The following is a 22,289-nucleotide window of genomic DNA, read 5'->3' on the forward strand; positions in this document are numbered from 1 at the left end:
TTCATCACTAGCATTCATCACTTTATTTTTCAATTAGCTTTACCACAGTAAGAACAATGTTAGAAATGGCTTACAAGGAAGGACTTACAGAGCCAGAGAGTGTGAGAAGCAATGACATTATCTAAAATTTTTACAAGGTGTGCAAAGTACTTAGAATCAGGGAGATTATTTTTATTTGCACTTGTGATGACATGGGGTCTACCCAGATAATCCAGGAAATCTCCCTCTTTTAAGGTCAGCCCAATAGCAACCTTAATTCCATCTTCAACCTCAACTCCCTTTGCCATGTGATGTAAGATATTCATAGGTTCTAGGAATTAAACAAAAATTCATTAGAGAAAATTTTTTAAATGCTAGTCAAATTAACAATTAAAATACTGAAGAAGCTTTTAGCTGACTTTTACAAACATGAAGATTTGGTGAAAATTTCACAACAAATCACAGAAATCTATTGATTTCACAGATGAAGAAGTTTTCAGTGTTTTGGAAATATCTTCTTATACAATTTAAGTATTATATTCCATTCTATTAGAAATCTGAATTTATAATAAATGGGGAAAATGACCTAAATGCACAACGATGATACCAATTTTCTAAAATGGCAATCTGAACAACTTGGTTATATTCTATTTCAATTACAGATAATACTCATTTTTCTTTAGTTTTTATTTAACAGGCAAAGCATTGTTCATTCTTACAAAGTAAGTTTTTAAGCCTTAAATTTGTAGTGCATAAAAATTAAACCTACTTAGAATATTTGTATTTTATTATTACAATAAAACAGTTTTAAGGTTCTCTAAAATGTGCAATAATATTTCAGTGAAAAGTGATTGGTGAGAAAAATGAGAAAATAACATCTACTTTCATGATTTTTGAAAAATTTCCATTAAAAAAAAAACAGGTCAGGATATCTGCAGAAGCAATTTACATACCATAAGATGTACTAGATGAAAAATGTAGACCTGGTTTTATTTTTTAGATTACTCTCAGGCTGAATTATCTACCTCTAATAGTAGGACCAAATTTCATAGCCAGATCAAGTGGAAGAATAAAAAGTCTTTAGTGGACTTTCAGTTCATTTTGCTAATAAACAGCAATTCAGAAAAGAGTTAAGCCTCCAAAAATGAAAGTAAATGTTTCAACATGACCTCTCAGAAACCTACTCACATCCCTTTGTCCCGCCAATAAATGAATTCTGTTTGGTGATGGTAGTGTGTATTTGATGTTAGTGAAAGTTTGAGATCCTTCAACTTCATTTATTATTCATTTTAGATTTTTCTCCTAAGGATCAGAACTGAACTGCTGATTTATGACGTGCTCTCTTAGGCATTCAGGTGATTTTGGTTTTGCTTGGCTGATTCAATTTAGTGGGTGGAATTGCAGCGTGGTAATAACAACACAGTTTAAAAGCATTTGAGGAAATAATCACTTGATTCTTTGTGCTCCCGAAGTTCCCAATCAGCCAATTGTAAAGTAACTTGCTTGTAACGTTGGCAACAAATTTGATTAGTAACTATTCGCTTCTTTAACAGACCCAGTGTGCTCCTTTACAAGTGTAATATATTGGGAAGATAAAGACTTTTGTTCAGAACCTCCTCCACTCAACTTGAAACATACTCAAACTTTCGAGTCCCAGGCTGAAAATGTTTAACGTGGTCTTTGAATGTATCACCTGGACTCATCTCAGGTTATCAGAAATCTGGGAGTAGAGAACAAGACCTGATATGAAATAGATTTTAAGAAGTGGAAAAGGCAGCCCTTTGTTTCTTAAAATACTGAATTTACTTAAAGAGCTGATGTTTAAGAGGGAACACGAGCAGTTCGAAGAGGGTATTTTTTATGTGTGTGTGTGTGATGTTGCAGTAACGAGAAGAATCTAAATCACATTTCCTGTAATGTCCCAAGATTGAATGTTACATGTAAAAAAAGCACACGTTGATAAAAGGAAACCAACCTGTTTTCTATGCTGAGGAATGGGACTTTGAGACACGCTTCAGAGAACAATGTGGGTGGGGAGTTTTTTAAATGAATTTATCCACCTGCCACGTATTCAGAAAATTTTGGTCAAGACAGTCCTTTGATTTTAGTAACACATGGGATTTCACACTTTCTCTGAGCAATTCAAGTTTCCTTCTCAGAATCTTTTAACTGCTTAGCTTCAATTGTATCATGTCATAAACTGAAACATTTATGGGCTCAAATGTAAAATGGTTCTTAAAAATAAAGTTGAAAAATAATTTTAGTAATAAAATATTGGGTAAGATTTGAAAATCCTTATTCAATGTAGTACTCAATGGAAGAGAAAAGACTTAAGTAGATAAAGTAGATTCCAGTGCCTCACTGTTTCATCCATATTTGGAATTGTGAATTAAAGCCCTTCTATCATAGAATATGGATAATCAGAGACTGCATTTTAAAATTAATTAATCAAAGTGCCTCCTATTTTTGTTTTATTAAAAATTCAAGCATAGGAAATTGTATTTGACATTGAGAGAAGAACATAGGACACAAAAGTAATCACTGGTGAAAAACGTTATTTATTATCAATACAAAAATCAAAATAATAGAATTTAATGTAACTTATTCTAGGGAACCTATTTAAAGAATTTGTCAATTTAAAGAATTTAAAGCATAGGATTATACATCAGTTCTTTTCTAACTGACATTCAAAAATGTACTTAATATAAACCAGAGCTCTTTGTTAGATAAAAACCTAGGTTAGTGTAGAGCATCATAGTTTAAGTGAGATTGTTAGACATTTTGAATAATTTTCTTCCTAAAATTTTACTGAAAGGAAAATGCTTCTGTGAGTAGTAGGCAATTATATTCTTAATTTAAATATTTACTTTAGAAAAAAATGATTTAGATGTTACTTATGAATGAGTTTTGAAAGTGCTGGATCTTACAGTTGGGCATGAGTCAACATGGATTTTTTGACAAATAAATCCCATCAAATGAACTGACTTTTTAAAAACTGAAATAATCATGGTCATAGACACTCCCCTTAAATAAGATCCAACCCACCTGTCTAGACAAAGTGACTTATATAGTTACTATTTGATTTTAGAATTCCTGGAATATACTAGTCACACCTACCATTTGCTGGGCAACTACTTTATGTCAGACATTTTACCAGGCATCTTTCATGATTTCTCATTAAGTTCTCAAAAAGTCATGGGGCCATTGTGTGCATATTACAGATAAGGAAAATGGGGTCTCAGTTTAAAAGATTTGTCCCACGTTGTACTGTAAGTGGCAGAGACAGAGCTGAGATATGTCTTTTTCTGAAGCCTCCGTTCTTTCCCTCAGCCTCGGACTGTCTCACCCAAGGCCAAAGACAGCCCTGGCTCCAGGAATCCCAGCAAAGTCTTGGGCAACCCCAGGTGGGTTGGTTCCTTGATCTGCAGGTGTGTTCTAATGGCTGCTGGAGAGTCAGTAAGGCCATTCTGCTCTGTTAGAAGCTTCCTATTCCTGCTAAATTATCTGCACTTGGTGAAGCCATTTTTCTGACCAATAAGATAAAACTCAAGAGACCTGCCTCCCAGAATAGCTGGATCTCCGTGCTGCCCAGCTCTTGATGCACAGACAAAACTGAGATTGTTATTTACTCATCGATCCCAATCTTTAGCAAAACTTCAGAACTCTTAGCTAAAATGCTCCAGGCATTTTATCATAAATCTGTAACGCAGGACTGAATAAAAAAGATTAAAGCAGAAAATTATGAATTCAAAAAGAAATTCTAGTAAATACATTCAAGGCAGACAGTTCACTGAAAGGATCAACTACTAGATAGACCTCAAGCAAAACAACAAAAATAATAACAGCCACAGGAAAAAGATGTATTTTCATCTCTGTGTCTAATGCAAGTGGAATCGGAGTATCCTCTGATTAAAATGCTCTTTTTATTGAACAGTGCGTCACTCACCAGTCCTTTGTTTTTCTGTTCAATCTCATCCCTCACCTGTGAGTATTCTCACATCTTTCTCACCCCCAAAAAATTTTTTTTCCTGGTTCTTGATGGTGGAATATATGCCCTTAGGTCAGCATGAAGGTAAGATCACAGATTCTGGGGATAGGCTGTTAATTTCTAGCTGCTGCTGCTGATCAAAATGACTTAACTTCCCTGTCCCTGTTTCCTTCCTCTTTAGAAGAGAGACAATAATAGTTCTTCCCAGATAGGGTTGGGGTGGGGATTAAGTGAGTTTTTTTATGTAAAGAATTTATGGTAATACCTGCCACAAAGAAAGTGCTAATTATATTAACGTGCTTATTTTACTGGTCTTAGATACTATGCTGTTCTTGCATTGGGGACACTCATCACTGCTGTCTACTTGGTGAGGAGTATTTGGCATCTAGCACGTATGCTGGTGCTGTCACAGCCATTTTCTCTAAGAAACAGGAATTCGTTATTCTCTGTTTTTGATGCACTGATTAGTCCTATGGCAGAACCAAGAGGATTGCAATTCTTACTGGCCTTCAGAGAGGATGCGATTTTGAATTTGAGGCTGGAATGTTCTTCCTGTGTATAAACTGAGGAAAATCTCTCTGGTCATTTCTTAGTGCTCCCTTTTTTCCCCATGTAAGCTACAAATGATTCGTAAGTGTTGAGACTAGTTTTGTTAAAGAGAAAAGGCTCCCTGGTTATTTAAAATATACCACTAAAGCTTATCATTTATGGGCCCCATTTAGTGAACTCGGATCTCCAAAGCAGTATGAGATTGCAAAGCAACGAGCCTGGGCAGTGGTCTGAAAAGATTTACTGATGATCACATGAAGGTGCTTCCACTAAAATGTAAACTTCGAGGGAGGGAAAGGATCCCTTTGTAATTTGCTGTCCAGAGACGGACACGCTTTAGGATACATGTCTATCAACACCATATGACTTTTGAATACTGTATGTTCCACCGCTGCCTGCTGTATCCACAACACTGTGGTGTCTGTGATTCAGAGTAACTGTTGACATAGTGAGTCATTCTACTCTTGGTTTTTGTTTTTGTAAAGGGGGGAGGTAGTTAGGTTTATTTATTTATGTTTAGTAGATGTACTGGGGATCGAACCCAGGACCTTGTGTATGGTAAGCGTGCAGTCTACCACTTGAGCTATACCCTCCCCCAACTCTTGGTTAATCAAGAGAATTTGTGAGATTGATTTAAGGAGGAAAGGTATGGTAGTATGTACAGAAAACAGCTGGCTTTTAGCAGCAGTTTAAGTGTGTTGCTATAAAAACAATAACCAGGTAGAGACTTGAAGAAATACCTATGGATTCTCATGCATGACTTCTTTCCTGTTTGCTTTATAATGTAAAGTTATTTAACCTAATAATTGTCATCACTAATTGTTTATTGAATTGAATAAGTATCAGGCATTATACTAAGTAGATTAATAAAAATTATTATTTGAATTCAAAGGATGTGATCAAGTTTATGAAGTATGACTAAAAATGTGAAATACTGGCAGACATTATTAAAGGTACTTATTTTGGTTGAATGTTTATTTAATATGCTCTGTTACCAATAGAATGACAGTTCTAGGGAACGCCAAGGCAATTTTATGTGAAGGTGTTATCATGGGAAAGATCGACATATATTTACTGAAATTAGAGCATTGCCTCTTCAAAGAAATTTTCGGAAGCTTCTTCACTAATTTCCAAATATCTCTAAACTAATTTCCTCTAGAATAATTTCCAAATATCTCCTAGGTCATTATATTAAAAGGGATGCAATGATCTTTGAAAATGCAGGAAGTCTTTCTGGAGTGTTGACCTCCGAATATTTCAGGCCATTATTACTGAACTGTCCATCCCTGGCACCTAAGTGTTGGGGGTGCTCCTGAGAGAGGAATGCTTGAGCACGACTGAGATGCCTGGGACGGGCACCACAAGCCAGAAGCTGATTCAGTGACAAAGGTCCACCTTCCTTCCTTCTTTGCTTGTTTACATTCCTCTTTCCTGGATACTGCTTTTTGTGCTTGGATATTCCTTTATTCCTTGAGAAATAGGGAACAAATACCCAGAGAGCTGATTATAAGGTTACTAAATGGCCAGGGGGGTAGATTGGATGTCTAGTGCCAGTTAACTCAGCTTTCTGCAAACCACACCCTAAGTAGTTATTAACATGTAATAATTGGTACATAAATTTGTATCTCTCCCCAGGAACTAGGGGAGGCCTTCCCCTGTTCAATTAAGCCTATTTAGAACATAGATGTGATGACTGGGGATGAGGCAGCCATTTTGTGATCATAATGATATTACAAATTTAGAAAGAAAAAATTTACACATGTAATTTTTTGATTTAGAACTCTGGTGCTGTGTCAGTGAAAAATTACACAATGTAACTCCAGACAGTGTCACAGCTCTAAGACCAGTCAGTTGATAGCTACCTGAAGCTGGCAGTTGTCAGTAGCTCAAATTCTGAAGAGAAATATGATGGCATACACATTATTCATGTAGGAGTGTTTCAAGAATTTCATTTCCCTCTGCCTGGTGAGAGGGTCCTGGGTTCTTTGGGTCTATTGGATCCCTCTCTGCACCATTTGATGGGGCTGCCTTGATGGAAGGATGCTCTGTGACTCATTATGCAGAATCAGAAGGCAAGGATGATGACACGAAGGACAATAGTCTTGCAGGTGGGTCAGGAGGAAAAGTTTCTTTTTCCCATTTTTTAGGGACTGTGTGTAAGAGGTATTAGAGCAGCTCTGGCATGTGGGAAAGTGGATGTGAGATTCAAGAAATCCGCTTGTGGCAGGTACTAAAGGTTTAATGGTTTGACTCTCTTTCTGGTCCCTGCACCCCTTGCCTTTCTCTAACATAGAGACTGAGTAACAGCATGCTCAGTGTCTCGGGTGCCCTTGCATGTAGGAGTGGCCGTGGCCATGATTCTGGCCAGTAAGATATGGACTGTAGTGTATGGGGAGGTGAAAATTACCTTTCTGAATAAATCCTTGCTGGGAGAAAGCTCTTGTTCCCTTTCTCTCTTTCCCTGTAAAACGTAGAGCATCTTAGAAAGGTCATGATGAAATCATTTGCCAAGGGCGGTGAGAGAGCGAGAAAGAAGGAGCAACACAGTGGATCTCCCACGTTGAAACTGGATTGCCTCCCCCTGGACATTGTGAAGTGAAAAAAGAGAAAAAAGGAAAACCTTGTGTATCAGGTAGGGTCTTGGCAGACACAAGGGGTGGAGCAAAAGGCTTTAAAAATAATTTAATGAAGAGACTTTACAGAGGTGTGAGGAAGGATGAAGGAAATATACCAGAGTCCTTGAGAGAAATAGAATCAATAGACTTCCTTCCTTCCTTCCTTCCTTCCATCCTTCCTTCCTTTCCTTCCTTCCTTCCTTCCTTCCTTCCTTCCTTCCTTCCTTCCTTCCTTCCATCCTTCCTTCCTTCCTTCCTTCCTTCCTTCCATCCTTCCTTCCTTTCCTTCCTTCCTTCCTTCCTTCCTTCCTTCCTTCCTTCGTTCGTTCCTTCCTTCCTTCTAGCTTAAATGATTATGAGGTTGGCAAGTCTACAGTCTGCAGAACCAGCATCTTAGTTTGAGCCTGAAGTCAACAGGCTACTGTAGAGCCAAGAACTGATGTCCAAGTTCACAGGCCAACAGGCAGGACAATTCTCTCTTACTTGGTAGAGAGTCAGCCTTTTTGTACTATTTGGACCTTTAACCAGTTGGATGAGGCTCACCCACGTTAGGAGGACAATGTGCTTTACTCAGTCTGCCTCCATAGACACACTCAGAATAATGTTTGACAAAATATCTGGGCACCTTGAGACCCAGTCAAATTGATACATAAAATCAACCAACAAGGAACTAACAAGAGATGGTGCAACACCACTAGAAATAGTGGGGATTCTCATAGACATAGAATACAAACTTGTGGTTGCCAAGGGGTGTGGTGGGAAGGGACAGACTGGGAATTCAAAATTTGTAGATACAGACAGGCATATGCAGAATAGATAAACAAGATTATACTGTGTAGCACAGGGAAATATATACAAGATTACAAGATCTTGTGGTAGCTCATAGCGAAAAAAATGTGACAATGAATATACGTATATTCATGTATAACTGAAAAATTGTGCTCTACACTGGAATTTGACACAACATTGTAAAATGACTGTAACTCAATAAAAAATGTTAAAAAGAAAAAAAAAGAAGGTGGGGATTCTGATCAGTTAAGGGAGGGACAGTACTCACTGGAGCCAGAAAAAACTTTAGTCAGAAGAGATGCTGCCTCATATGACCTGTGACTACAAAGGAAAGTAACTTTGCCAGAACTGTAGCTACACAAGTAAAAGGGGTGGGGGTGGAGATTATGGGAAATAAATACAAGATCCTTTCTCTTCCCACTTAAGCCAGAGGACAGAAGAGCTTGAGTAAGGCTATCTGTGGAAGTCAGCCTCCTGGGACCTGGAACAGGGCAGAGATTGGTGAAGGTAAGTGGGGAGATTGAGAATAAGCAGCACACATTAATAATTTAAGCCATTCTGTAAAATGACTTCATTACTTACAGCAACAACTTCATAAAGTTAATTTAAAAAAGCCATTGTAGGGTAAGTAAACCAATCAGTCAACTGCAATCCCAACTGTTACAGAAGGTGACAAATGAGTTATTTTAGTCACTGGACTTTGTTCTCTTGATTGAAACACTATTCATATCGGACCATATGGATGATGGCTTTTGACATATTGCCCAACTAAGATACTATAGGGAAGTTTACCAGAAACCTGTGATTTGCTTTATGATTTACATATTAAATGATTTCATATGTTTCTCAATACATTTTCTCATTGGCATAATACAAAAAATAAGTATACATTAAAGAGTTGTAGGTGATTTGCTAGAATGGAAAATTAGTATCTCCATATTCCTGCTAAGGAATGTTGAACGAATATTCAAACAACGTTGACTTAAAGGAGAATCAAATTACTAGTCTCTCTTGTTCTTACAGTGGGTCCGGGGTTCTAGCTAATTCCTACTTTATGGATTGAGGTGTTTCTAACATTTGAAGAGACAGTTTGGTCTTGCGGTTGGATGACATATGATCCAGCTATGACTGGTGCTTTCCTGGAGCTGACTAAGGCAGGGATTCAGTTTATTTTTGCAGGAATCTGCACATGGGGCAGTATCTGGATCTTCCAGGACTCCAGTTGATTCCTGTGGACCTTGGAGTTTGGCTCAGGAAGCAGAAGGCAGCAGCTCTAGTTCCATGATACAGAACTACCGGGGTTGGAGATGCTGGCCAACCTGTTCGTGGAGAAGAGAAACTATTTTCTATGATACCATCAGGTGGTTTATCCGACGGGTGGGCCAATACATGGAATCAGTCATGAACTCGTAATTCCTACTTGAAAGCAGACATGGCTAAGTGCTTATCTAGGTCTGCTGTGACTAAAGTTAAATATTTTTAAATGTGTGGGTGTGGCAGTCCAGGATACAGATCAGCCAAGGAGCTGAATTACCCAGAGAAAGGAACAACGCCACCGATCCAAACTTGGCAGCTTTGCATGCTGCTGTTAAACAGCGCTGACTCATAGCAGCTGTGGTCATTTTCAAGCGTCCAAAAAGACTGGCTGAAAGGACAGGAATCCCACAGCATGTGATGGTCACCTAAATTGAATGGCACGGCCCCTTGAATGCTTGAAACCTTTCTCAAATATACTAATGTGTGAGGCTCAGTGGCATTTAGGGACCCATAGGCTGAAGAGCCCAGATTTCCTTAGCAGATCATAATACTGGCGTGGGTTAAGATGCAGAGGACTGGGATTCTGTTGAACATGGTACATCGCTTGAGGGTCCTTAGTTTCTCTATCCTTTATAATAAAATGGTTGGTGGATACTGTTCTTTGAAGATAACCATGGAATTTTGACTATAGTTAGTACAAATTTTATGGGTTGTTAGAGGTTTTTCCAAGTTTTATTTTTATCTCTCTTTTTTTTTTTTTTTGAGTTGTTAGCATGAAAATCCAGTACTTTTCGCATGGGCATGGAAAACACGACCTTTGTGCTAACTATTCAGAGCTTCTGGTTGGCATTATGTTGCATGGTCCATTAAAGCGTATATATCTCATTGTTCTGCTGCAACACTCAGCTGATATCTAGAGATAACTGAAAAGCAAATTAATTATTTTTAGTGCAATCTCTTGACAACAGAGAGTGCATACCTCCATAATGTCCAGTTAAATATCTTAAAAAATCCCTCCACATATTTTATTGAAGTATAGTCAGTTTACAATGTTGCGTCAAGTTCTGGTGCACAGCACAATGTTTCAGTCACACGTATACATACATATATTCCTTTTCATATTCTTTTCCATTATAGGTTACTACAAGACATTGAATATAGTTCACTGTGCTATACAGTATAAACTTTCTGTTTATCTATTTTATATGTAGTAGTTAGTATCTGCAAATCTCAAAGTCTTCCCTCATATTTTGGTTATCCACTGCTGTGGAGCAAGCCACCCCTGTACGAGGCTGAACATCAGTGACTGGGTTGATGACGTCACGTGGGCGGTGGTTCTGTTCTCTTGCTGTTGGCTGATGCTGTTGCAGGCTCATCTGGGCTCATGTAAGAAGCCACTGCAGAACTTTTTAGGCTCAGCCTTGAACGTTACACAATATCACTTCTGTCCCACTTTATTGGCCAAAGCAAGTCACAGATTCAAACCGATTAAAGAAGACGATCCCTCTTGATAAGTGTAGTGGCAACGTTTGTGGCCAGCTTTCATCCTCTGCAGCTCTCTCAATATCCCTCGGGCATGGCAGCTGCTGCCGAACCTCTCTCCTCTCTTACTCTCACCCCTGCCCAGACCTTCCCCCTCCAGTTCTGTCTCTCAAATAGTTTCTGTCACCTCCCCACTGCTTTCTTTCCAGTCCACACCTTTCATTCCTCATTCATCTCTATCCTTTCCGCCATGAACCCAGATAGCATTTTTAGTTTCCTTACTCATCGCCTTGATTTCCATAATACATCATTGATTTTCTTCAGGATTGTGAACAGCATGATGCTTCTTAATGGGAGCAAGCAGAGTGGAGAGTGGGTGGAGTTACTGGTTTTATTCCTGCCGTATCTGTGTTTAGGGGATGCACAGCACCATGGGAGTTGATTTTGGTTTTCATTGCAGATGACACCAGTTGATTTTTAAAACTGTGACACAAGGGGAGGGTGGGCAGAGAAGGTGACTGACTCAGGACTGAGTTCTGGAGGTTGCCTGAGGCACATGACGCCTCAGGACTGTTGGGGATGGTGCTTATTGGGTACCATGTTATTTTGAAGAGTGACAGTGCTGGTTCTAGGGAAATCTTTAAGATTTTAAAGAGTTTAATTGTGACTTGAGTCTTCTCAGGAGTATAGTCCTTGCAGAAGTTAGTTTCTGAAGACGATGAACTTTTTTTTTTTTAAACATTTTTTATTGATTTATAATCATTTTACAATGTGTCAAATTCCAGTGTTCAGCACAATTTTTCAGTCATTCATGGACATTTACACACTCATTGTCACATTTTTTTCTCTGTGAGTTATCATAACATTTTGTGTATGTTTCCCTGTTCTATACAGTGTAATCTTGTTTATCTATTCTACAATTTTGAAATCCCAGTCTATCCCTTCCCACCCTCCACCCCCCTGGCAACCATAAGTCTGTATTCTCTGTCTATGAGTCTATTTCTGTCCTGTATTTACGCTTTGTTTTTGTTTGTTTGTTTGTTTGTTTTTGTTTTTTAGATTCCACATATAAGTGATCTCATATGGTATTTTTCTTTCTCTTTCTGGCTTACTTCACTTAGAATGACATTCTCCAGGAGCATCCATGTTGCTGCAAATGGCATTATGTTGTCAGTTTTTATGGCTGAGTAGTATTCCATTGTATAAATATACCACATCTTCTTTATCCAGTCACCTGTTGATGGACATTTAGGCTGTTTCCATGTTTTGGCTATAGTAAATAGTGCTGCTATGAACATTGGGGTGCAGGTGTCATCCTGAAGTAGGGTTCCTTCTGGATACAAGCCCAGGAGTGGGATTCCTGGGTCATATGGTAAGTCTATTCCTAGTGAAGACGATGAACTTTAAGCAAATACACCTTTCACCAGGCTTGTCCTTAATGCTGTCTCCAGAACAAGAGTGCCAATGGAGGCCATATGGTTATACGTCTAAATATTAAAAATTGTAACCCAAGTGAGAATGTATTAAATAAAAGTTGTTCTGTCTCCTTCCCTTGACAAATCTACCTTTATAGTGGCCTGGAAGGCCAGGTGCAAATTTAGGACTCTCAGATTTCTTAGAGTTCTGTGCTAAAACTTGGCATCTTGGGGAAAGCTGGCCCTGGCCCCTGCCTGCTCCTCTTTCCTCCCCACCAGCAGCACTCTCTTGTGCTGAGAGGGGCCTCACCGTGTGTGGACCATCCAGGCCATAGTCTCTGAATACAGCAGCCCCTTAGCCATACCTCTGCTCTGGGAGGAGCAAACAGCCAGTGCCGTCTGCTTGTAGGAAGCCCACCTGGTAAAGAGTCCCATCATAGCCTTGGAAGTAGGCTCAGTGATGTCTGGGTGGGGGATTCCAGGGTCCCGGGTGCCCAGAGCCTGGTCCATCAGGGGAGACAAGGTTCCTCATGAGCAAGTTTAGCTACATGAACTTCTTGCCTGGGAGGGACATGGTGAGAGAGGGGCCAGAATGAGCCCTCTGAAGCCCAGGGTACAAGGCTGGGGCCTCATCCTGGTCAAGGGCAATGCTGCCTTTAGCTATGGTGTGAAAAAATTCAACCTATTTTTCTTTCCCTCAAGTACAGCAGCCAGCCACTTTTATCTTGCACTTCTGTTCACATTGCAGGGGTTCACAAAAGGATGAGACTGTTGGGGGTTAGATCAGAGTGCAGATGAGTGGAAAGCACTGAGGTTAGTGAGGGAGTGGGCCTAGGCTGGCTGTGGGCTTCTGCCAACAGGGAATTAACTAGGAGGCTGAGTCAGTGTGGGGCGCTGGGCCGGGTCATGTGATCTTGATGGCATAGGGCTCTTGTCTAGTGAGGCTACCTTAGGGTAAATGTCTACATTGGGACTTTAAAGATTCAGATTTTTGGAACAGCCTAGTGATTATAGAATACTCATGTGTAAGCTATACCCAAGAAATCCAAAATATTGAAGGGCTTTTAAAAGCATTTCAAACAGTCCTTTCTGCCCAGAGATTAAATGGAGGAGAAAGTTTTGTACTGGATGTCCTGAACGATTCTTCAGTCTTGACCTGATTCAGTTTCCTTGGAAGTGCTTTCTGTACATGGGTAATTGTTTATATCTGGTACTTTCTGAGTCATTGGTTAATGCAGGTTTGCATCATGAGATGCACCTTGTAAACCAAATGCTCAGAATGTTTTCTAGTCATTTTTTGTGATTATACTATGGTGAGAATTTATATTCTTTCCCTGCCCCATGATTGGTGTCTATGCTTTAGAAAAATTTGGTGTTGGTTCTACATTTTTGTATTGATCCTTGCTTATTGAAGAGTGTACCTAGTGCCAAGAAATTTCTGGAACACCCTGTCCCATATGGGTATTTCAAACTCAAATGGGTTCATGTTATCATCAGTTCTGCCAGGCCAGATGTCTATGGAGAAAGAGAAGGGTTGGGGTTGGATCTCTGGGGTTAAATGCCACTCAATCATTTCCTAAAGTCAGAAGCTCCCTTCTGCCTACTGATAACACTCTCAATGCCATTTTGGACTAAAGAACAAGTGCAGATTAAGTGTGCCACTCTGAAGGGTGCACTAGCGTGTGACATGGGCAGCTGATCTTCTGATCTTCTGAACGGAGCTTGAGTTATCACCTTACTTCCAGGATGCACTGTGCAGTCAATAAAAGCTGAGCTTCTGCAACTCAAATACCTGTTTTTAACAAAATTCTTTTATGCTTCCAGGGTACCACTGGGGGCCAGGTTGTGTATGCTAGGTCATTAGGATTAGTTACCTTTTTATTTTTTCATCTGGGGAAGTTCTCTAGGGCTGGAATAGAGATGGCGATGCCGTTCTGTGTATATGTGTGTTTACGTGAATATGCATATATGTGCAGGTAGGTGCGTGGGTGCCATGTGATTGCTCCTGGAATCAACCAGGGCAATTCAGGGTGAGGATGAGGGAGGGACTCTCTCTTAGGCTTCCACAATATTGGGAAATACGGAGTTTTTTCCATGTGAAAGAGAAGAGATTGCAGAAATCAGCTTTCTGAACATTCCCTAGGGAAGTTAAAACTCAGCAGAAGCGTCAGACCATACTTCTCTTAGTTCTCCACTTTTTTTCTTTATTTGGCTATGAAAGGATAGAAGAGAGACAATTACTTTTTATTCTGCAATTTACAGCTCTGAAATAATCGGGGTCTAACAGGTAGTCATCTACTTGCTGGGATCTAGAAAGACAAGATTTTTCTGATTGAAAGTGTCTCCCAGTTGGGAAGAAATGGGGCTGGAAGTTTATCCCATTGGTGTTACTTAACAGGGTTATGAAGCAGATTTCAGGAAGCTCTGTTAGAATCATAAACATTATCTGAGAAAAATGTACCCATCATTGTCTCTTAGGACTACATTCTCCTCCCGCCCCCCCACCCCCCAGATTGAGTGGAATGAAACACAGCACAAGTAAATTCTATAATGGTCCCAAGGAGAACTCTGGGATGGGGAGGAGGCAGGTCAGGGTGGAGTAATTTTTGGGGAAGACTTTGAGTTACCAGGTGGTGACCTGTGTGTACTGGGGGCCTGGAGGGAGCAAGGCTGGAAGCACTTCAAAGAAGATCGAGAAAGGATAGAACAAGAATATGACTTTGCAAATTTTTCCTGGAGTAAATTTTGAACATTTAATTGAATGTAAAGTTATTAGTGCTTTCTATATGCCAATGATTCCAAGTTGTTTACAAATATCAACTGTTTTCAACTTCAAACTATGAGGGGGGTACTATGAATTTTATCCTTACAGGTAAGGAAACTGAGGAAGGGAGAATTTATTTGTCCAAATGCTGTAAGTGGCCATGACTTAAATCTGGATGTTGTGTTTCTGAGTCAGCAGTCTTACCACTACCCATCTTGCCTGCCATGCTATACGATACAAAATTGTAATGCATGCCAGCATTCAGAGAGAAACACAATGGACTTACACTTTTACCTTAATTTTGATTTTTCTTTCAGAAAATCTGATGATGGTGATGTATCTTTTTAAAAATTATTTATTTTATTTATTTAATCAAACTATAGTTGAGTTACAATGTTGTGTTAGTTTCAGGTGTACAGCAAAGTGATTCAGGTATACGTACATATAAATCTATCTATCTATCTATTCTTTTTTCAGAATCTTTTCCATTATAGGTTACTACAAGATATTGAGTGTAGTTCCCTGTGCTATACAGTAGGTCCCTGTTGGGTATCTATTTTATGTACAGTAGTGTCTATATATTAATCCTATACTCCTAATTTATCCCCCCTCCTCCTTCCTCTTTGGTAACCATGAGTTTGTTCTCTATGTTTAATGATGTACCTTGGTGGTTTCTGTCTGTCTGCTCCCATTCTTACTGGTATTGGGTCTCCATTCTCACCTGCTAGGACTGCATTCTTCTCTAGTTCATTCATTCCTCCTCCCTCCCTTCCTTCCTTCACTCATTCATTCATTCCTGTGCAGAGCACAGCATGCTGCTCTCTTTTCAGTTTCTAATAGTTGAAAGTGAAAGGGCTTGTGGACTATCTCATAAAGCTTGAATGGACAAAAGTTGAGTATTTCTGGGCAAGATGAACTAGAAACTATAATCTAGTAAAGATGGATGGAACACTTAAACTACATGTTAGGGATGATATTAAATACATTACAAGGATTCGCTCATTTAATCCTTACCACAAACCTATGAAGTAGCTACGATTATTGCCTTCATTTAGTAAACGAGAAAAGTGAGTATTAAAGAAGTAGAAACAAAAGATGAAAAGACAGCCAAAACAAAATAAAACACTAGGAAGTAGCAGCGCCAAGATTTAAATCAGCACTCAGATGGTCCGCATTAGAATCCTGGATTTCACTCCATTACTGTAGATGCAATGAGTTAGCATGTAAAAATGACATAGATAAACATCAGCTAGAACAAAAGCAAGTACTTGATGAAGGATGTCTATTCGTTTTTTTCCTCCAGTTTGTTTTCAACTTTTATGTCATTTTTTTGTTTAGTTTATTAAATTAAAAAAATTAAAGTCTACATAAAGAAGGTGCACATATTCTAAAGCATAGAACTCACTGAGTCTTTACCAGCTGAAGACTCCCATGTAATCATAGAATATGGCCAGTACCCAGAGACCCCTTTTGCCCTCCTACAGGCATTGTCCCCCTGGCCCCAGGGGTAACCACTATCTTGACTTATAACAGCATCAGTTTGCTTTCACTTGTTTTTATATAAATGGAAGCATATAGTTTTCTTTGTGTCAGGCTTCTTTCACTCAAATTACATTTGTGAGGTTCATCCATATTGTTGCATGTTGTTAAGTGTGTTCATTCTTATTGCAGTAAGTTGTGGAGATATATCACAATCTATTTACCCGTCCTACTGTTAACACGCATTTGGTTAGTTTCCAGTTCAGAGCACTTGTGAATAGTGCTGCTTTAAAGGTTCTAACACATGTCTTTTGGTGGGCATATGTTAGCTATTTTTTTTAACCATTATGTACACTAAAGACAGTGCAGAATAATGAGTTAGTCAGGAGGAAGTTAAGAAGAAGAAGAGTCTATTAGCATGCATTAAAAACTAATGTTAAAAGTGAGAAAATATGGCAAAACAGAAATAAAAGAAAAAACAATTAGAACTCAGTAGAGCTAACCATCAGTTCTCTGGTTAATCCCACATTGTGTCAAGCTGTACATACAAAAAAAAAAGATGCACTCTATAACTCACAGAAAAAAAAAAAGGACCAATAGACACTAGACCATGGGAAGATTCTGCTACAGTTTCCCAGAGGATGAGAGGTATGATGATGGTTCTGAGCTGAGACCATAGTTTACCCTTGCAGACTTAAGGTGGCCATTCAGGAGATGTGCTGATTTTTCAGAGGCACATCTGAGTTAGGATGAAGAGCTTGCCAAGACTCATCAACTCATCCCCCAAATAACAAAGGTGAATGGGGAGTAAGATGAGTCATTTTAAACCAGAGCAACTGGTAAGAAATGTGGGATATCATTCCAAATAATCAGCTGGATTCAGTCAGTATGTATCTCACACAGAAACAAACAACATAGTAGGAAGTAAGGCACAGAGTGCATCTGGTGATTTTAAAGTCTGGGTGGCAAACTGAGTGTAGGGCACCAACAGATATTTCCAGTTGAAGGTTTGGAAGAGAAAGAGGATATGGAGAGAGAATATTTGGAGAGATAGATTGAGAATGCCAAGATTAAGGATTTGATTTTTAGAGTCATCAGTTTCTGGCAAGAGACAGGGTTAAAATGATAAATATTGGGGAAAATATGAAGGTTAGAGTTGTTGATCTGATCAAATAAGCTTTACATTCATTTTAAGTGGGGCAGGTAAACATTCAAACTAATTGTCAAACTCAATAATGCGTCTTCCACAAACAACTCAGAGAAGTAAATACCAGCATGAAGAAGGGACCCCATCTTGCACAAGAAAATGATAGGGAAATGAGGCTAATTTTCCAAAATCAAAGCATTAAAGATGGACATTTCATCCTTGGGAAGGTAGAGGAGGCAATGTGAATTAATGTCAGAGAAATTTAGACTTGAAAGACATCTTAGAGATTGGTCTGACCCTTGCCTTTCATAGATGAATAACATGGAAACATGTAGAGGCTGAATTAGGCTCTGGAATCAAGTGATTTAAGTTGAAATTGCAGGTATCAGACTGATCTGTTTGGCCAATTTTTCATGTGTAAAATGGGTTGATAATTGTATCCATCTAGATTGTTTTGAAGATCAGTGACATAATCTACATCGTGCTTAATGAGTGCCTGCCACAGACTTAATTATTGGTTTCCAGGGACTGACATGACCCTAGAGTTTCACAGTAAGTTAGCGCTAGAGCTGCGTCTAGATCCCAAGTTTAACTGGTTTGCAAACTTCCAATTTAGTGTTGTCCAGCCATATCACACTGTCTCTTGCTGGAATTTCAGAAACCCTTTTCCTTTGCTCTGAATTCTGAACCAGTTTTAAGGTAGGCATGAGAGTCAGGCAAATGAGACTAAAATAATCAATTTTCTTACTCATAGAAGCTGGATTGGAGATTAAGACTTAGATATAGGACAAAAATCAAACTCCTGCCCTATTCTCTAGCCCACCCATGGGTCCTAATCTAAACTTTGGTAGAACAAATACAAAAGAAAGTTTATGGTCCACTAAGATGGCTGCCTTGCTGGGGTAGGGGAGGGAGTAAGAGAGAGAGGTGGGGAGAATGGGCAGAAAGATCCCAAATCCTTCTTGTGTAGAAATTTTGAAATGTCAGCTCCATTCAGTCATTGAATATGGACCAGTATCTGTCAACTAAAGGATGTACTCTGTCTTCAGGGGTGGATTACTCAGTAGATCTCTTTGGGAGATGCCCAAGAGTTAATCAGGAAAAGAAGGGGAGAAAGGACATTCTGGGCAAGGGGACAGTATGTGAATAAGGCATTCTTGGAGATGGAGACAACAGAGTTGCACAGATGCTGGAAGGCAGGGTGATTGCAGGACTGGGGCGCCAACGTCCTCTCCTGCTTCTGCCAGTACTGAAACCACAACTCCAGATGTAAAAGTTAGCACAAAGAACTTGTTGATTTGGAAATGTAGGGGACATAGTTTATTTATTTATTCAACCATTATGGAACCACCATGTTTTTGGACGCAAGTGAGATTGTATCTCTCTTTTTAAAGCCCTCTGGTGGCTTGCAACTGCATTAGATCAAAACCAAATTCCTTATCATGACTTTCAAGTCCTCATCTGGTCTGTCCTCTGCGTACGTCTCTTTCACTATTGCTATGACACATCCCTGTAGCCCTCCTTCTGTTCCTTGGGCACGCTTTTGCTATAAGGCCTGTAAGCTCTGCGTCCGTATCTTCTTCTTCTTTTTAAAAATTATTTCAGAACATTTCCACCCAGCTTATTGAGGTATTATTAACATATAACATATATAAGTTATACCATGTGATGATTTGATACCTGTACGTACTGCAAAATGATGACCACAGTAAGTTTAGTTAACACATCCATCCTTTCACATCATTGCCATTTTTGGTGTGTGGTGATAACATTTAAGATCTACTCTTTTTTTTTTTTTAACATTTTTTATTGATTTATAATCATTTTACAATGTTATGTCAAATTCCAGTGTAGGGCACAATTTTTCAGTTATACATGAACATATATGAATTCATTGTCACATTTTTCTCTCTGTGAGCTACCATCAGATCTTGTGTATATTTCCCTGTGCTATACAGTATAATCTTGTTTATCTATTCTACAATTTTGAAATCCCGTCTATCCCTTCCCACCCTCCACCCCCTTGGCAACCACAAGTTTGTATTCTATGTCTATGAGTCTATTTCTGTTTTGTATTTATGCTTTGTTTGTTTTTTGTTTTTTTATTTTTACTCTTTTATATACTTCTAAGTATATAATACAGTATTGTTCTTTATAGCCACCATGCTGTGCATAACATCTCCAGACCTTATTCATCTTATAGCTAGAAGTTTGCATACTTTCATCAGTGTCTCCCATTTCCCCCAGCCCTCAGGACCTGGCAACTACCATCCTATTCTCTGTTTCTTTGAGTTTGCTTTTTCAGGTTCTTCATATAAGTGAGAACATATACTATCTGTCTTTCTCTGTCTGACTTATTTTACTTCACATAATGCCCTCAAGCTTTATCCAGGTTGTTGTAAAAAGCAGAATTTCCTTCTTTTTGTACATGAATAATATTCCAGCATATATATAAGATACATATGTATGTGTATGTATATGTATATATATATACACACACACACTGAAATATTATTCATACATATACATATTTACATACATATATATACACATTTATATACATATATATACACACACACACACATACACACACTCCATTGTCTTTATCCATTTATCTCCTGGCAGACACTGAGGTTGTCGCCATGTCTTGGCTATTGTAAATTATGCTGCAATGAACATGGGGGTCCAGCTATGTCTTTGAGATAGTGATTTCATTTTCTTTGAATAAATGCTCAGATGTGGAATTGCTGGATTATATGGTAGTGCTATTTTTAACTTTTGAGCCTGCATACTGTTTTCTATAGTGGCTGTGCCAAGTTACATTCCCACCATCAGTTCACAGAGGTTTTCTTTTCTCCATGGCCTTGCCAACACCTGTCTTCTGATTTTTGATAATAGCCGTTCTAACAGGTTTGAGGTGATACCTTTGTGGTTTTGATTTGCATTTCCTGACCAGATCTTCTTGATGCCATTCAGACTGCGACTCAAATATCACCACCCCAAGAGGTTTAGTCTCACCATCCTATTTATAGTACCCTTCCCATCACACTATGTTGGCCTGTTTTATATATTTTATTGATACCAATTCAATAATTTATTGAAATTATCTTATTCATGTAGTGGTTTACTTGCTCATGATCAGGCTTCATCCTACTAAGATAAAAGCTTCCACTGCTCTACAGTATAAACTTCTTGTTTATCTATTTTATATATATTAGTTTCTGCAAATCTCAAACTCCCAATTTATCCCATGAGTAGTAACTCATGGTGAAAAAGCATATGAAAACGAATATATGTATGTTCCTATATGACTGAAGCATTGTGCTGTACACCAGAAATTGACACAACACTGTAAACTGACTATACTTCAATAAAAATTTTTAAAAAAAGAAAAAATAAAATAAAGTCTTCCAGAGAACAGAAATCTTGTTTGTGTCATTCAGTGCTATCTTTGGGGCCCAAAAAACTATTGGCATACAGTAGGCTCTGGAAAAGTATTTTAAAAGGCATGATTCTATGAGTAAAGAGGTAGATGAATGAATGAATGAGCTTAACATATAAGCTCTGGGGATTTCAAGGTCAACAGACTTTCTTGCAAGAACTCACGGTCCAGGCAACTCAATGTGCTAAGTGTTAATAGAGGTTAATAGAGTGCTAAGTGTTAAGAGGGTGTTAACATGTGAAATGTTGGGGAAGAACAGAGATGGGGGACTGAAGGCTTCAGAGAAAAAGTGATTACTAAGTAGATCCCCTTTGAGGATGACAGAAAATTGGCCAGAAAGAGAAGGGGAGGAAGGACATTCTGGGTAGAAGTAACCGTATGTGAATAGCCTGTTCTTGGAAATCAAAACACTGAAGGGAGTGCAACTCCAGGCACTCAGATATGTCATTCTGTTTTTTTTTTTTTTTTAAAACAAATTTCAAATACAACTAAGATGGAAAAAGTGCTGTAATTCCCTATCAGGGATCCTGGTGCACAGACACGTGGTTCCAGATGGATTAAAAGATTCTTTCTAAATAACAACTATAAATCTCTAACAGGAAAGGAGCAACATCCAAGAGGCTCTTGGATGGATTTAGATTTTAATAGAAAAATGAACAGAATATAGACACTTCTTCACACTCTTGGAACGAGGGATGCGATGAAACAGGAATTGTGCGAGGCCCGAAGGAGCTGTGGCTTAGAGAAATTCTAACGAAAGTCTTTCAGACCCTCAGCAGGAAAAAGAAGTGTAAACCAACAAGGTAGAGTCAGCCCTGCCACTCATGGAAGTTAGCTGGCAAAAGGAGGCCACCCAGACTAGAGATGTCACAAGCAGCCGTGAGTGCAGGGAATAAAGGTCAAAGACAGATGTCATTTTGCATAAATGTATGCTTCCAGACTAAAAATACATTTAAGTTAATGAAATAATGAAAAATTCTGATAATAGAGAGAGTCATCAATTTCTCTGAAATGTGGAGAATGAGTGAAGGAAATATCAGAACAAATAATGGCAAGTACAGAAGAAAAAGATTATTGCCCCATCCGGGAATGACCTTTATAGGATGGTGCAGTTAATTCTGGCTTACGAGGTCACAGAAATTACTTTCATGCTCCAAAAAAATACCCCTTTGAGTTACAGTCCTTGTGTCTAAATCCAGACATTTGCTGGCTTAGCTTGGTTGTGAAGATTCGGGTTTAGTTTATTTAAAAAAACTTTTTTTTTTTCATTGAATTTCCCTATACCTTAGCTATTGCTCCAGCATGTGTCCTTTGGCTGAACCATGCAATGTAGAAAATCTCTCAGGACCACAATACTTTGGTTTGGACATTGGGGATCCCTTA

The 22,289-nt window shown here is 38.8% G+C and overlaps 1 pseudogene; it reads left to right on the top strand.

Annotated features, from left to right (window-relative positions):
• LOC123617307 (large ribosomal subunit protein uL30 pseudogene) overlaps positions 1-22,289 on the top strand; it is a 50,791-nt pseudogene that overhangs the window by 4,322 nt on the left and 24,180 nt on the right.

Source organism: Camelus bactrianus, chromosome 1, assembly GCF_048773025.1.
Source record: "Camelus bactrianus isolate YW-2024 breed Bactrian camel chromosome 1, ASM4877302v1, whole genome shotgun sequence".
NCBI classification, from domain to species: Eukaryota; Metazoa; Chordata; class Mammalia; order Artiodactyla; family Camelidae; genus Camelus; species Camelus bactrianus.